Raw genomic sequence first — 15,626 nt, 5'->3', positions numbered from 1 at the left:
TTTGACCGTGTGACCATGGGGGACGCTGCGATGGTCGTAAGTGTGAAAATGGTCATAAGTCACTTTTTTCAGTGATGAAAAAACAGTCACTAAATGAACTGTTGTAAGTTGAGGACTACCTGCACTTCTCTCATTAGAGCCTACAATGCAGTGTAGGGCATCAATAGGTTGGCAATGAAGTCCAAGGCAGGTACTCTGTACAATGAAGGACATTTTTAAAAAATGCATTAAAATATGTTTATACCCTTTTTATATATTATGCTCTGGTGACAGCACCCAGTCTCTCTTGGCAGATCTCCAAGAATTTAATCAAGGTGAGACCTGGCTATTTGCATTGAAAATTATCAGGAATTCCCAGAGTTGCAAATTAGACTGGAAAATTGAGGAGGAAAAAAATGGAAGAAGGCGAAAGCCAACCATTCCCCTATCATTTTCAAGAAAAATACCTGGACATATTTATGAAGTCACCAAGAGTTGAGCTCAACCAGGAGATTGTTTAACCTACTCCATGCAGCACAAGTGGGTGTTTGTTTGTTTTTGAGCTGTCATAGACCAATCATCGGGCTATCATATAGATGTCCCCAGGTAGCCAACTATGATGGAAAAATGACAACACATGTACAGCAAAAATCCCCCTTAACAAGCTTGTATCCCAGCATCTGATGCAAATATGCCAATTATGCATTTCTGACATTATGATACAGGGCGGGGCATAACCTTTTCCTAGGGGGTCACAGCAACACTTGTAATAACAACACAAATAATTCATACACCATTCGAAAGCCCATCAAAAACTGAGTTTATTGACACGATTTAATAGTCAGTATGACCACCATTAGCCCTTCGAACAGCATTCAAACGAGGTGGATAAGAACACAACAAATCTTCAAACAGTTCCGTTCGATTTTCCAGATTTTTCAACACAGTTTCCAAATTCATTCTCAAAGTTTCAACCGAAACAAATTTAACATTTAATAGCTCATTCAATTCAGTTTTTTATGGGCTTTAAAATGAGGTGTTGCGGAAGTTGTAAACTGCTGTCGATCTTGCTGTGACCCCCTAGGAAAAGGTTATGCCCCGCCCTGTACTTGCATTCCCTTGCAAACACCTGTGAATAAACCATAGGTACCACATCTATACATATCTCAGGTTGAATTCATCCTTTCTTTTAAATCAGAATTAGTTTAACCGTGATTTTGATTAGGCTTCAATGGCTATTACCCAGCATAGATACCTTAAACCATGATTTACAAATCATAATGAATGGGGTCATATATTCTCCTTTCACATTCTCAGCCTCAGCCAAGTATTATGTCCAATCCTCAAATCATGTGATTTGTCTTAACTAGGGATGGTCGAAGTAAATCAACCCCACAAACCATGGTTTGGTGTGCGCTTGTTTCAGACAAACTACAATGAACATCAGCTCTCCCAGCCTAGGGCCTCCAAATGTGTTGGGGCTACAACAAAGAATTCCCCTCACAGTTGAACAGCAAAAGATTAGAGGACGGCAACAGCTTGTGGAATTCAGAGAAACCCATATTGTAGTTAATTTAAAACAGAAGGAAAAAAAAACTCTGAACTCTGTCCTCGCAGTTGAACCAGAGGAATCAGAAACAGAAGAATCATTGGTAGGATTCTCCTCTTGCTCTGAATCCTTAAACATACTTTTGAAATCATAGTGGCTGGATAGACACCTGAAAGTCACAACTAACTATTCAGCTTTCGGCTTAATATGCTATATGATTTATACTGATTGTTTCCTAGTATGATATGATGCTTATTTGTACTCTATGACTATCATTAAGTGTTGTAACTTATGATTCTGGATGAATGTATCTTGTCTTTTTATGTACACTGAGAGCATATGTGCAAAAGACAAATTCCTTGTGTGTCCAATCACACTTGGCCAATAAAGAATTATATTCTGTTCTGTTCTATTCTATTCTATTCTATTCTATTCTATTCTATTCTATTCTATTCTACATGAACCCAACTTGGTGCCTTAGCTCAATGACTGGATTCACACATCACCTTAATCCCTCATTAATTTAACCATGGGTTCTTGAAGAAGCTACCATGGGCAGGCTTTCCAGTCATCATAAACCAGTGGTTCTTAACCTTTTCTTCATCAAGGACCCTCTTTAAATACCTTTTGTGGCCACCAACCATGGCCATGGACCCCCAAGACTTAACTCAAGATTTAAATCATAACATTTCTTCAAGCTTTCGTAGACCTCCTGTGATGACATCTCAGGCCCCCAGGGACCACAAGTTGAGAACTACTACGCTTAAACCATGCCCTATTTTCATCATGCACAACAGCAAGCTTGCTGAGTCAAAAGCAACCACACCACGCACTGATATACCGTGCTTCCACAAAAATAAGACTGGGTCTTATATTACTTTTTTGCTCCAAAAGATGCATTAGGCTTTATTTTCTGGTTAGGTCTTATTTTGGGAGAAATACGATACTAATTGTGCCTGTCTGGCTGATGATCTTAACTGGGGCTTATTTTGGGGTGGTAGGGCTTATATTATGAGCATCCTGAAAAATCATGCTAGGGCTTATTTTCCAGTTGGGTATTATTTTCAGGGAAACAGGGTAGCACAAAATCAGGTCACATCCTTTGAAGGCCAGGCTAGACAATCTAGAGGGGGCCCCCACAATCAACTCACTAGCTCTGGAGTAGCATCTTTACAGTAGGGTGTGAAATCTACATCCCCCTGAAATCCCCATATGGAAAGAGAGATATGAATGCAATAGATTGCTGTACTCCTGCTCATGAGCCAACAGATGGCTCAAACATGACCTCATTATCAGGAGCGTATGAAATGACGGATTTCATCCTCAAATGAGGGCCCTTGAGATGCGTTGGGGCTACAGACTTCCAGAAGTCCCCACGGAGCTGCATTTGTGCCTAAGTGCTTAGTTTTCAGACTTCCAATTTACGCTCGACTCCTCGAGCTGAATTATTCAGTGACATTATTTTTTTATCCATTTAGTCACATCCCACTCTTCCTTCAAAACTGGCACTTCAAAAAGCTCAGATTTGCATACCTCAAGGCTCTCCCTCTCATCCAGATTCTGGCCAAGTTGAAACACGCTTTGCTTAAGCAAAATAACAATCTCAGTACCCTCAAAACACTCTCTGGGATTATCCATTCATGGCTTCCCTCTGCAGGCCTTGGAGGCACCAATTTCCTACTGGAAGCACCCTTAGAGTGGTTTCAACAACATCCGCAGCTGCTACTCTCCCCTGAACATTGGTGCATGAGCTGAAACGACCGGAACTGAACTCAAAAAAATCTCACATTTGCTGGAAAGAAGTTATGAACTGATGCTGTGCATTTGAGTTCCCCCCCCCCCACAAAGTATACTGCTTTTATAATAGGAACCACAGAAGGAACATTCATTCATTTGTTCGTTCATTCATTCATTCATTCATTCATTCATTCATTCATTCATTCATGCATCCAATAATGCATGCACGGAGTCATTCATATCCCACCTTTATTATTTTTACACATAACTCAAGGCAGCAAACATATATAATACTCCTTCCTCCTCCTCTTTTCCACAACAAGAACAATCTTGTGAGGTAGGTTGGGCTGAGAGAGAGTGACTGGCCCAGCCTGAGAGGCCCAGGACTCACAGCGTCCCGCTTTCTAGCCTTAACCATTGTGGCTAGACTAAAATGGCTCAAAACCAATGCCAGCTCATTCTCAGCTAGCAAACAAGAGCTGCTGCTATTCTTGTGACTGTCTGGAAGGCTCTTGGGAGCCCTTTGAATAATTGTGAGAATGACGCCTGTTTGCAGAATAGCGCAAGTTAGCCTCTCAGGGAAGGGCACGCCTCACATTGGGTGGGTGCGCCTGGTAATAATAGCATAAAAATGTGAAGATAACTGGGGCTGCTGGTCCCTGTAATTGGCTGAGGGCCCCCAGGGCATGGTGGGGCAGGGAGAAGGATTGGGGCCATGGCAGCTTTTCACATGCCAGTGAGCCCTGTAGCTCGCACCAGGCCTCCCCCACTCCTGAGGCCCACCGACAGTTCACTTAACAACCCATGTTATCACTTATTGACCACAGCAGCAGGATTGGTTAGAATGCAGTACTGCAGGTTTACTACTGGGAGTTCAACCCTGACCGACTCAAGATTGACTCAGCCTTCCATCCTTCCAAGGTCGGTAAAATGAGGACCCAGATTGTTGGGAGCCATATGCTGACTCTGTAAACCGCTTAGAGAGGGCTGTAAAAGCACTATGAAGCGGAATATAGGTCCAAGTCCTATTGCTATTGCAGTTGCAGTAACTGAGTGAAGCACATGATGTCTCCCTTAATGACTACTTTGTCACATGATGTCTGTCTTGATCAAGATTCCAGGCTCCATTGCAGGCATACGTTGTTTGATCATATACACCTAACCTAACTTGCGTTAGATATTGAGATCACTCAATATTTGTCTATCCTAGCTTGCTGAAAGAACTTCCGGAAACCTGAGACAGAGATCATTTACTGTATTATGACCAGGGAAAGCCAAAACATCTGGCAGAGAAATATATGCACACTGTCCTCTTACACCAGGGATGTCAAACTCGCAGCCCGCGGGCCGAATGTGTCACATGCTGGCCACGCCCATCCCCGGTTTGGTGAAGGGGGAAAGTTGCTATACGTCATGTGACAATGTAACGATGCAAGACTCTAGAAAGAGTGCAGAGAAGAGCAACAAAGATGATTAGGGAACTGGAGACTAAAACATATGAAGAACAGTTGGAGGAACTGGGTATGCCCAGTTTAATGAAAAGAAGGACTAGGGGAGACATGATAGCAGTCTTCCAATATCTCAGCGGTTGCCATAAAGAAGAGGGAGTTAAGCTATTCTCCAAGGCACCTGAGGGTAGAACAAGAAACAATGGGTGGAAACTAATCAAGGAGAGAAGCAACTTAGAACAGAAGTTGTGAATGCCTCAACACTGGAAGTCTTTAAGAAGACATTGGATAGCTATTTGTCTGAAACGGTATAGGGTTTCCTGCCTAGGCAGGGGGTTGGACTAGAAGACCTCCAAGGTCTCTTCCAACTCCACTATTGTATTTGTATTTGTACTGTATTAAGTTTGACACCCCTGTTTTACACCCTTTACCACAAAGCCTGAGATTTATCAGATAAATTAAAAATGTCATGACCAATATTTTGGGGTTAACAAAAATGAAATTTGAAGCCAAACCTTGTTGAAGACTCTAGTACTAACTCCTGGAAACAAAAAATAGTGGTTCTTAAGATTCTGACTAAAGCACATATATATTAATAAGGATGGCCGTTTAGCTACATGTGTCACACAACTGACTGATTAATATATCTTCATATTGCTGTTGAATTCCTGTGACCACATAGATTTTCTACAAGATGATCTGTCCCTAGCTTGTTCTGTCAGACCTCCCAACTATGCACTCATTACCAGTTGAATTGAATCCATCCACCTTGCTGCTGGTCATCCTGTTTTCTTTCCTTCCAACTTTCCCAGCATCAGAATTTTCTCCAGAAAATTGGCAGAAGAAACACACCCTTAATGGGGCTTGTTTGGTTTTGTCTTAGCCTGGAAAAGTTACAGGTAGTCCTTGACTTAAGACCACATTTCAGGCCGGAACTAAGCAACGTGGTTGTTAATCGAGTCATGTCCAATTTTATGACCTTTTTGTGGCAGTTTTTAAGGAAATTGTGTAGTCATTAAGTGAATCCAGCTTCTCCCTTTGACTTTGCTTATTGGACGCTCTCTAGGAAGGTTGTAAATGGTGATCACATAACCCCAGGATGCTGCAACCATCAATGCCAATATGCCAATTGCCAAGTGACTGAATTTGGACCACATGATTGCAGAATAACAGAGTTGGAAGGGACCTTGGAGGTCTTCTAATCCAGCCCCCTGATCAAGCAGGAGACCCTATACCATTCCAGACAACTGTCTGCCCAATCTCTTCTTAAAAAGCCTCCACTGATGAAACACCTAGAACTATTAAAAGTAAGGCCTTCCACTGATTAATTGTTCTAGCTGTTAGGAAATTTCTCTTTATAGTTGCAGGAGGACTGTGACACTCATAAGTGTGAGGATTAGTTTTAAGGCATGTTTTTTTCAGCATTATCGTAACTTGAAATGCTGATTAAATGAATGGTTGTAAGTCAAGGACTATTTCTATGGGAACTCAGCTAATTTGGTTATGGGTCAGGTTCATTATTTTAAAAAAAATCTACACAATGGTGATTTACTCACCAAATCATGATTAAATAAAGCTTGGTTCAGTATATGTGAACTGTCTCCTTTTTTATGGTTAAGAAAAACTGAGTGAAGGATTCTGCCCTGCATAGTGATCACAAAGATAACTGCACCTGTACTTCGGTCTAATGCTGTGCATTTTTAGCAACTCCCCAAGCATTCATGCAAAGGCAAAGGCCCCTCCTTGTCCACTGGCAGAAGTCTTTCTAAAGGAAACGGCAAGAACTGAACCTGGAATCATCTGCTTTAAAATGACATATTCATTCCTAAGATTACAGTGTTATTTCAGACTCAGCAAACATATTTCATTACTTCAAAAGGAAAACGAAAGGTGTTGACTTCTTCCTTCACTTTCTTTTCTAATTCCTATTTTCCCCTCAGCCTGTAACCAGCTGACTTAACCAGGACTTCAGATGTGATGAAGTTCAACTCAGCTACTAGAAATTCTGGAAATTGAAATCCTCTACATCCAGAATGCATAAGATTGGAAGATTAGTCTACACAAGGGGTGTCGAACTCGATTTCATTGAGGGCCACATCAGGGTTGTGTTTGCCCTGGGGGGGGCATGGCCAGGGAGTGTGGCCGGCTCGATGTCACTTGTGTTGGGGGCGCCTGTGGTGGCCCAAGCACTCTGTCAGTGAAAACAGGCTACCAACCTCCGTTTTCGGTTGTGATAGCCTCCTGCAACCCTCTGCCAGAGAAAATGGAGCTCAGGAGGGTTGCCCCCAGCCCTCGCATGCTCCATTTTCAGCTGCGATGGCCTCCTGCAACCCTCTGCCAGTGAAAATGGAGCTCAGGAGGGCTGTCTTCAGGAGGGCCGGTCCTTCGATGTTTCCAGGGCAGCCCCGTGGGCCAGATCTAAGCAGCCTATGGGCCAGATCCGGCCCCCGGGCCTTGAGTTTGACATACATGGTCTACACAAATGAACTTCTGAAATCTTTCATTCATCATTACAACTGATCTTTGCAAGGTTTTCTTGGATCACTTTCTTACTAATTTTCTCTACACCCGAGAGCAGCAAGCAGCATCCTGCGGAATTAGTACACCCCCCCCCCAATCCCATTTCTAAGACTATCCAAACACAAAAGGTGAATTGATGAATTCTTATGCATTTAGCTTTGCTGGAAAGGACATATATCTGAAACAAGAATGACATTTTTACCCAACTTGATGCACCTCATTGTCATGAAGTTTCCTCTGGACACCCCCAAAATGAAAATGAGTGTGAAAAACGTAACCCTGACTCTTTTAGTAACATCACTGTTCGCCCATCCTCTCCCTTGGCTTTCAGAAGACCAAAAGGAAGAAAATAAATGTGTGGCAAAGCAAAAGTTGCCCACTCTGCTCCAGAATGAGGAAAACAGAGAGGGTTGGGGCAGGGTTGGGAAGCAGGCCAGGTTTAGAATAAAGGAGTCTGGAAAGATTTCTGAGCTGGCACATTCTCCCAGGAGATTAACAGTATGCCTGGAGAAACGGGGAGGGAGATCTTTGACAAAGCCGCTTCCTAAATGAGATTTTATAAAACTATAACTGAGGCAGGAGAGGTGGCACAGGAGGACTGGTGAATGTTTAACCTGTTCGGCTAAGCTGCAACCTGGATTGGGAGAGAGGATATTCTTTAGGCCAAAAACTCTTAGCAGTTCCAATCAAAAGGTACTGCCCAGTTGCTCCCACTTTAATGTTTTTTCTCAAGAAACAAAGGGGTGGGCGACAAAATTGGAACAATAGGGTGGGAGGAGGGAAGTCAAGCAGGTGGTTTCCAAATGGAGGAGAAGGGTGCTTTTCCCATTCTAAATTTCTTCAGATCAGGCTAGGTGAATTCCGGGGAAAATTTTTGCTGGGTAATAGGATCCGCAATTTGCACTGATTGTCATCAAGTTAACCATTGTTTGTTGAATTAAACACAATTGTCTGAGTCCCATAACGAACAATATCCTAAGCTACAAAGCATCTTCGATACCTTATAAAGGCTGGATTCATACAGTACAATAAGCCTTACTAGACACAGCTGTTTAAGCTTGATGACTATGTTCATATAACATACTTAGCCAGATTGGCTGAAGACCTACAATCTGCATTCGCCTACCTTGCTAAACTTGGCTAGAAGTAATTTTGACTAGGTGTTTTGTGGCTTCGCCTGTTGTATGCAAGCCACCTGTTGGCTTAAGTCACAATTTAATATAATGTTGAAGCCCAGAAAATGGTATAACTAGGTTAAGTATGTTTGTATGAAAGCAGTCCCTGTGGTGCCTGAAGCAGAGTGGCAGGAGCCAGAATATTTATATTTATATGCAAAATTTATCTAACTGCCTGAAACAAGCCAGACTATAGATGGCTTACAGGAATTAATTGACTCGGTTTTCTCCCAGACTATAGAAAAAAAATGAGGAAGCTGTTAGCTCTCAAGTTTTGCTGAAAATCAGATGGTTCTCTGGCTGGCTTAGCAGAGTATGTATCTCCAGGCATTGTTCTGCTCCTCAGAGATTTTGCTGCTGCCCGCAAGAAAACAGAAGCCAAAGTATAAAAGGAGCACTGGACTTAGAGAATTGATTGGTTGGTTGATTGATTATATGTCCATCAAGTTAGTATCAACTATCATAGATGTTCTCCGGACAAACTGTCCCTCATGGGGGATATCCAAGTTCAAACCTATAACACAACCATGAAATCTGTGAGGTGCCTTTGAGACAGTCACTTGCTGGGTTAAAACGTCTGCACTAACCCTCAATCATTTGTTTGTTTTGCCTGGCAAGTAATAGGAACCCACTACCACAAGTTATAAGCAACAGTTTGCAACTTAGCATACAGGCCCAGCCAACTGTAGGAACTTCAATAAACCCTGGTTAAGAAAACCAGGTCTAGTACACGAAACAGCTAAAAGTCAAGACATCACTGTGGCCTGGCCAAAAAAACCATAGATTAGCATGATACAGGAACTTGGTATAGTGATTAAGACATTAGGCTAGAAATTGGAGACTGTGAGTTCTAATCCCGCTTTAAGCACAAAGCCAGCTGGGTGGCTTTTGGTCTCTCTCCTTCTCCCTCCCTCCCTCCCTCTCTTGGAATACTGCATTCAGTTTTGGTTGCCACGATGTAAAAAAGATATGGAGACTCTAGAAAGAGTGCAGAAAAGAGCACCAAAGATGATTAGGTCACAGTGTTTTTCAACCTTTTTTGTGCAAAGGCACACTTTTTTCATGAAAAAAATCACGAGGCACACCACCATTAGAAAATGTTAAAAAAATTTAACTCTGTGCCTATATTGACTATATATAAAGTAATTTTCCCACAGCACACCTTACGCTATGTCACGGCACACTAGTGTGCCGCGGCACAGTGGTTGAAAAACACTGGATTAGGAGACTGGAGGCTAAAACATAAAAAAGAACGGTTGCTGGAATTGGGTACGTCTAGTGTGATGAAAAGAAGGACTAGGGAAGACATGATAGCAGTATTTCAATATCTCAGGGGCTGCCACAAAGTAGAAGGACTCAAGCTATTCTCCAAAGCATCTGAGGATAGAATAAGAAGCAATGGGTGGAAACTAACCAAGGAGAGAAGCACCTTAGAACTGAAGAGAAATTTCCTGACACTTAGAACAATTAATCAGTGGTAACTGCAGAGGGCTTGTTCAAGTAGGTACCAGGAGTCAAGATTGACCTGAAAGCACCAAAAAAAAACAAAAAACACCTTAGATCCTGTGTCTGTAACTGGGTAGATAGAGGAAAGGTTTTTCCTCTTAACCAGAGGCACATGCTACTGCTTTAGCCTCTGCTGCATTAATTAAACCAAATTTCTGCACCACCCCTTTGACCCTAGTAAATCAAGGAGTCCATAGTCAGCAATTCACTTGCCAGATGTCCTGCACTTATAGGAATGCACTACACCAGAACATCCCATGGCCATGTCCCATTAGTTTTGGACTTTTGACCTAGCAGTGTTGTCAGTCTGATTGGAAATGCAGTAAGTGGCTTGAGACACAGATGCCTAGAAGACCTCAACAGATGACAAGAATGAGGTGGCTTTTAAAAGCAGGCTCAGACAAAGCCCTTGCTGCAGAGACCATCCTGTGCTGCGAAAAGAGAGCCCCTCCCTATTTCCAAAATCTCCAAAGAATTAAAATCTTTCCTCTCCAACACAGGGGGTGACATCTGCTGGCAAAGTGTCACACCACACTGTGTTACATTTGTTGCTCCACAGGCAACCCAAGGTGATGACAGTGGCTGCCCTTCACAACTATTTTGCACAGCCTGGCGCTGCTCTGGTGTGTATCGGACACTGCTATGAGGGAAAAGACCAACAATCCACATGCCATCCCTGATTCCCAAGCAGGAGTTCCATTTTCCAGATCTGCTAAGACAGAGTGGGTATTTTTGCCAAAGCAAAATCATTTACAGAAAGTGAAACCCAATCATAAGAAGGCATTTCTATTGCTAGAGACAAGAGGCTTTTTAAAAAAGAAGTCTGCATTTCTCCAGGATAAGAAGTTACTGTTGGCCTGGCCTTTAATTGGCAATTCAGTGGGAGTATGTTTTCTAGGTCTGGCCAGTATTACACCCTGGCTGAACATGTTTTACCATGGCGTGAAAAGATAGGTGCCCCTTCCTCACACTTTATGTTCTCATTCACCCTCTCAATTCCTTTTTTTTTAATCTTGAAAACATTTTTTTCCCCAGATGGAAAGGAATGCTTTAATTTCTGGTGCTACCAGACTGCTGATTTTGGACTGCCAAGATTAACACAGCTCTCCTACTTTATGTAATGTAGCATGTTTTAAATAATACCTCTCATTCCCATTCATTACACTATGGGATACCTTAGCTATGGCCCAAGTAGATTCCGTGACCCGTCAAAAGCGCGGACGACAAAAGCGCGATCGACAAAATCGCGCCTTTGACGTCATCACAGCGCGACGAAAAAAGAACGAAAAATTCAAATAAAAATTAATAAAAATTAGATTCAGAAGAAAAAAATGAAGAGAGGGAAACCTAGTTTTTATTATACCTTTGGCATCTTCTAACTGCAGCAAGGATGCACACCATCCTTCTCTTAGGCTGCACCATGTCCTACCTGTCAATATATTTTAAAATCTCTAAATTGTAACTGCAAAGGATGGGGGGTAGAGATGTCTAATCAGTTCAAGTTCAACTTAATTCTCCTGAAGCTGTAAATTGATGCAGAAAAGTTCTCACCAGCACTATGGATGCGCCTGAAAACACCTATAGACAAGACTTGTATCAATTTACAAGTCGTTGTTTAACAAACTTTTATGGGAAATTCAAACAATAATTTCAATCCCTAAGGTTGTGCCACTGTATCTTACTTTTTTTCTTTCCACAAAAAGTAAAATAAAATAAGGAAAAAACACTGGATATCTGTACAGTATGTTTTGACTTGCAAATCTGACCTGCTCCATCTACGGAGCCGCCTGTTAAAAAGTATGACAATGCAATCTTCGTAAATGAACAACTAACATACACACAAATACACACAGAGAGAGAGACTTGATTTTGGATGGATTAGAGCACAGTAACTTTCACTTCTTCGAGAGAAAGCAAGAGACAGGGCACAGAATCCACAACCTCCCTTCCAGATTATGAAGTACATAAAAGAAGGATAAGTGGCCAATTATGCTACACAAAGTCATTGTTAAGTCTTGTCCCCACATGGCGATTTGTTCATTTAACATTTTCCCATCAGTTCTCCAACTTTGGAATCCTCTCATCCCACCCCCGGATGGAGATAGCAACCCAAAATGAATAGATGGGAAGGCCAAAAATTGATTTTCTTCCATGAATCCCGCTGCCTTTTTAATCGAACCCCGAACCTCCTTGCCAGCCAGGGGAAGAAAAAACAACCCTGGTTTTCTCAGTCATAGAGAAAGAGCACGTTTAATATACCCAGAAGGGGATTAAAAACGCAGCAAAAGGGGAGCTGCCCCACACAGATCCTTGTTACCAGCTCCACCACGCCTGCTTCTCTCTATTCCTAGAGGTCCCTCCAAACTCAGAAGGGAACCAGAAAGCACATAGATCCCTGCTTTCTACAACAGGTTCAAGGGAAGGATCCCAACACCCCAAAGCCACTTTGCCATCTTCTTGGGGGGGGGGGGGAAACGATCTCAGGTTTCCACCAAGAAGAAGCGAAATGCGCGGTCGCCAGCTCCCTGGGGGACAAGCAAGTACCTCCACCGAACAAAGAAGGCTGGGGGGTGGGACCGAATCCAGCCCTCGGAGGGGAAGGTCTCTGCTGCTTCAGGGTGGCTCTCCTCGCCCCTTCTTCCTTCTCCCCCTTCCCCAGGGAGGGGGAGAAGGCAAAAGCAAAGGATTTCCAGCCTTGAAGCTGGTTAGCTGGGGGTGGGTGGGTGGGTGAGTGAGGGCTAGCCCCCTTCTCTTGGCAAGGCTGAAAAGGAATAGAGATGGGAGCGGGGAGGGGAGGCAAGCGGGCAGAGGCTTCGCAAGCAAGCGGGAATAAAGGGGTCATTCTCAGCGAGCCGGAGACGCCTCCGATTAAACACACCTCTCCGAGATTCAGCGGATGCCCCACGCACACGAACCCCAACTCGCTCTGCCGGGGCGACGCGGGGTTCAGGGCGACGTTTCCCCCCAAATAAGTTCAAGGGGGGCGAGCCCAAACCCGCGCAAACCCGCTGCCCCCTTCCAGAGCCAAGAAAACTCCCATTCAAACCAGCGCCGCCTCGCTCTCAGGAGGTTGGGGGGGGGCGGAGGGGAGAGAGAGAGAGAGAGAGAGGGAGAGAAGGAGAATGAATGGGAGAAAAGAAAAACTTGGGGGACGAGGAAGGGAGATCGAGAGGAAACGGGGGGGTCTCTATTTCCTCCTCCCAGGCGGGCCACAAGGTTGAAAAGCTGCTGATTGCGCGCTCGCTCTCTCTTTCTCGCTCTCTTTCTTTCTCTCGTTCTTTTTCTTTCTTTTTCTTTCTCTCCCTCCCTCCCCCCCCTCTCTCTCTCTCCCTCCCTTTCCCTCTCTCTCCTCCCGTTCGTCTTTTTCTTTCCTTTCCACCCGCGGAAGCCTCCCGGGCAGGCAGAAGGAGCGTGAAACAAAAGAGAGACCCAAGAAATGGGGAGGGGGTGGGAGGAGAAAGAAGTAAGGAGCAAACTCACCCCAAATGCCATCTCCAAACAACTTGCCCTGGGTGGGTGAGGGGGGAGGTGGGAAGATCCCAGGCTCCTCGCTCCAGATCAATCAGGCGGCGATCTCCGCGTCTCTGCCGATGCACCAGCCGGGAAGGACCCTCCGTCACCTTTCTGTCCGCCGCGGGGAATTCCAACGCGCGGTGTAAACAAGCACACCCCCCCCTTTCCCCCTTCCAACTCCCCGCAAGTCCACCTCCTCCCCACGGCTGCTCCTTGCGCGGAAAGAGGCACCGATCCAAGCGCGCCGGCGGCACGGTGCGTCAGTCAATCACCCGGGGTTTCCCTGGGAGGCGAGCGACGCTGCCGGGCGTTTGGAAAGTACTTCGGCGACCGGCCCGCCGCTGAAAGCAAACAACGAGGCGAGGCGCGAGAGCCCCTGCTGCGAGTGAGCGGCTACTGCAAAAGACCCAGAAAGAGAGAGAGCGCGGGGAGACGCCGGCTGACAAAAGCCAAGCCCGGCCTCGCCGCTTCTCCCCGGCGGCGCCCCTCCTCCGCAGAGGCATCCGGGGTGAGGAGCGCCAGCCGGAGAGCCCTGCGGGAAGCGCGGGCAACCCGCCTCCGGCCTGAACCGCGCGGGCCCTGCAGGGAAATTCGCAGCGCGCCAAGCCGCCCGCCTGCAGTCCGCTCGGTCGGTCGCTTGCCCGGCAGAAGTACCAGCTTGTTTATAGGTAAAAGGAAGAGGGTGCCGCCCCCGCGCCCCGTCCACAACCAGCCGAGAGAAGTCGGCTCTCTCCCGCCGCAAAGCTGGCAGGGCGGAATCCGCAACTCTGCAACGTGAGGCAGGACTTTTTTCCCTTCTTCCCGCCTCATGAACGCTGGGCTTCTTGCTGTGCTCCCTGAGGGAAGCTCCAGAATACGCACCTAAAGACCGTTTCTCCCGAGTCCTGAGTTCAAAAGAAGCTGTGATGTGTTAGGCTTACACACAGCTGATTCCACACTCTACACCAAAGGTGTTATTATGATCAAAGTGAAACATAGGCCATCCCCAAGTGAGGCTTTTAGCTCAGGGAGAAAAGGTGGGGGCATAAATGAAACGAATAAAGAATGTGTTTTGTATTTGCTGCCTGGTTTTTTAATGATAGTTTATAAGATCTTCGGGTAGATAATTCAGTAGGTTAGAGCAGTGTTTCTCAACCTTGGCAACTTGAAGATGTCTGGACTTCAACTCCCAGAATTCCCCAGCCAGCAAATGCTGGCTGGGGGATTCTGGGAGTTGAAGTCCAGACATCTTCAAGTTGCCAAGGTTGAGAAACACTGGGTTAGAGGACAGATAGAAGCTCTCCAGCCCATGGTCACTAAGTGAAACTGTTGTAAGTCATGGACTACCTGTACGATTACAAAGTTATTTCTTATTCTATGATTACAAAAAAAATCTCATTTTTTTTCTATTATCCTTTTTTTTTCTAATTATCAAACCTCAAGTCATAAGTGCATTTTTTTCTCTTTCATGCAGAAAGTCTATAAGAGGCTTTCAGTCAACATAAATGTAGCTACAGGTACTCCTCAACTTACGACTAAAATTGGGACCAGGATTTCTGTTGCTAAGCAAGGTGGTTGTTCACTGAATGGTACCAGACTTTATGGCCATTTTTGCCAGTTAAGTGAATCCCGCTTTGACTTCCCTCTTTGACTTTCCTTGTCAAAAGCCATCTGGGAAAGTCACAAACGATCAGAGTCAGAACAGAGCTGGAAGGGACTTTGGAGGTCTTCTAGACCAGCCCCCTGCACAAGCAGGAGATCCTATAGCATTTCAGACAAGTGACAGTCTCTTTTTAAAAACCTCCAATGATGATCAAATGACCCTGGATGCTGCAACCATTATAAATACACATCAGTTACTAACTGCCCAAATTCTGATCTGCAACAGTTGTAAGGATTGGTCATAAGTCACTTTTTTTCAGTGCCTTTGCAACTTTGAATGGTTGCTAATTGGATGGTTGTAAGTCGAGGATTTTCTGTACTACCTTTTCTCTAATTAAAGGAATTAATTAAGCCATCTCTGCAAGTTCCATCATCTTCACCAACCTTTCCTCCATTGTAGGTAGTTTTGGACCTTTCAGGCTAATTTTCTAGAATTGGCCTATGGAAGCTTTCTCCTTTTTTTTTAGGTCCATGGGATGTGAACGAAGTACAAGGCCTTCCCAGGTCTCTCACTTTTTGCAGTACAGATAGTCCAAATCTTGCTTGTGTTTCACAAAC

General features: G+C 44.6%; 1 protein-coding gene across 2 annotated transcripts in view; it reads right to left on the bottom strand.

The window, feature by feature from the left end:
* PLXNB1 (plexin B1) overlaps positions 1-13,645 on the bottom strand; it is a 202,393-nt gene extending 188,748 nt beyond the window's left edge. For both annotated transcript variants that reach the window (XM_087708667.1, XM_087708666.1), the window contains exon 1: positions 13,395-13,645. The gene's annotated coding sequence lies outside the window, so the exon portion shown is untranslated. The remainder of the gene's footprint in view (positions 1-13,394) is intronic.
* Between the last annotated feature and the right edge of the window lie 1,981 nt (positions 13,646-15,626).

The sequence above is a fragment of the Thamnophis sirtalis genome, unplaced genomic scaffold (assembly GCF_051295495.1).
Source record: "Thamnophis sirtalis isolate CommonGarterSnake01/CBP01778 unplaced genomic scaffold, rThaSir2_p1.2 scaffold_3, whole genome shotgun sequence".
Taxonomy (NCBI): domain Eukaryota; kingdom Metazoa; phylum Chordata; class Lepidosauria; order Squamata; family Natricidae; genus Thamnophis; species Thamnophis sirtalis.
Note: the sequence above shows the minus strand (reverse complement) of the source record. Positions and strands in the feature narration are given on the sequence as shown.